This window comes from Mus caroli, assembly GCF_900094665.2.
Source record: "Mus caroli chromosome 6 unlocalized genomic scaffold, CAROLI_EIJ_v1.1 6_unlocalized, whole genome shotgun sequence".
Classification (NCBI taxonomy): domain Eukaryota; kingdom Metazoa; phylum Chordata; class Mammalia; order Rodentia; family Muridae; genus Mus; species Mus caroli.
Window position 1 is genome coordinate 150,453 of NW_018388436.1, and position 1,433 is coordinate 151,885.

General features: G+C 42.7%; 1 protein-coding gene across 1 annotated transcript in view; it reads right to left on the reverse strand.

The window, feature by feature from the left end:
- Positions 1-1,433, reverse strand: part of LOC110287589 (solute carrier organic anion transporter family member 1A4-like) — a 40,331-nt gene that overhangs the window by 32,994 nt on the left and 5,904 nt on the right. The window lies entirely within an intron of this gene.

Sequence of the window (1,433 nt, forward strand, 5' to 3'; positions counted from 1 at the left end):
CACTTTGTAGACCAGGCTGGCCTCGAACTCAGAAATCCGCCTGCCTCTGCCTCCCGAGTGCTGGGATTAAAGGCGTGCGCCACCACGCCCGGCTAATCACTCCCTTCATTTACATCTCAAATGATCCCCCTTCCTGGTTAGTCCTCCACAAATCCCTCCTCTCACATTTTCCTTCTCTCCATCCTCTTTGCCTCTATGAGAAAGCTCCCCAACTAACCAAAGAAGACCTCAGACAATGGAAAGATCTCACATGCTCATGGATCAGCAGAACTAATATAGTAAAAAATGGCCATCACACTGAAAGCAATCTATAGATTCAGTGTGATTCCCATTAAACTCCATGTCAACTCCTCACAGAATTGGAAATAGCAATTTTCAAATCCATTTGGAATAACAAAAAACTGGGGAGAAAACAATTCTCAACAAAAATAAACAAATAATAATAAAAAAAAAACTTCAGGGGAAGCACCATTGCTGACCTCAAGATTATATATATATTTCTCTAAATATTGAGAAATAAGCTCCCATTTTTAAAATATGTGATGTTCCCCAGTACAGAATTATTTTCCCAGGGGCACTGCTGTCATTCAGTACATGGTGGTGGTCTTCTGGTTATCTGAAATAGAACTATATCCCCTTTCTAATTCTATTTTGCTTCCCAGTCACAAGATGAATGGTTTGACTGGACCAATCCTTTCACCATAATGAGCTGCTTCAGGACAGGACACCAAACCACACTTCCCAGTTACATAGACCAACGTCTCCAAAGATGTGGGCAAAATGAAATTTTTCTCTTTATAAATTATTAGCACAGGTATTTATTAAAGGGAAGGAAAGTTGGCAAACACAGATGCCTTCTTACTTAAATCTATCAAATGATCTTCTATGCTTTGATAAAGGCAAGGCTGTACTATCATAGGCAATCTCATCAAAGCCATGATTTCAGTTAGGCCCTTTGATGCTTCCATTGTTATGTTTTCAGAGAGTCTCTGTGACAGCTAGCTTTCACTGTCAACTTGACAATACAGAATTACCAGGGAGGAGCATCTTAATGAAGTAATGTCTACTCTGGGTTTATTTGTGGACATGTCAGCAGGAGATTGTATTTGTTAGTATGTTGATGTTTCTTCAAGATTCTGCCCCACAGTTACCTAGCAACAGCTAGGTACAGGTATGAGCTTGCTATAAAAAGATTATTTGGCCTCTCCTAAGCCTTCTGAACCTTTTCTTAGTCTCTGACTCTGACCCCTCTCCCCTTTCCTCCCTCTCCTCCCTCTCCTCCCTCTCATCCCTCTCCTCCCTCTCCTCCCTCCCCTCCCTCTCCTCCCTCTCCTCCCTCTCCCCCCTCTAAATTCTTGACCAGCCTCTGCCCTTTTCTTCTCCTCTCTTCTCCTCTCCTCTCCTCTCCTCTCTTCTCCTCTCCTCTCCTCTCC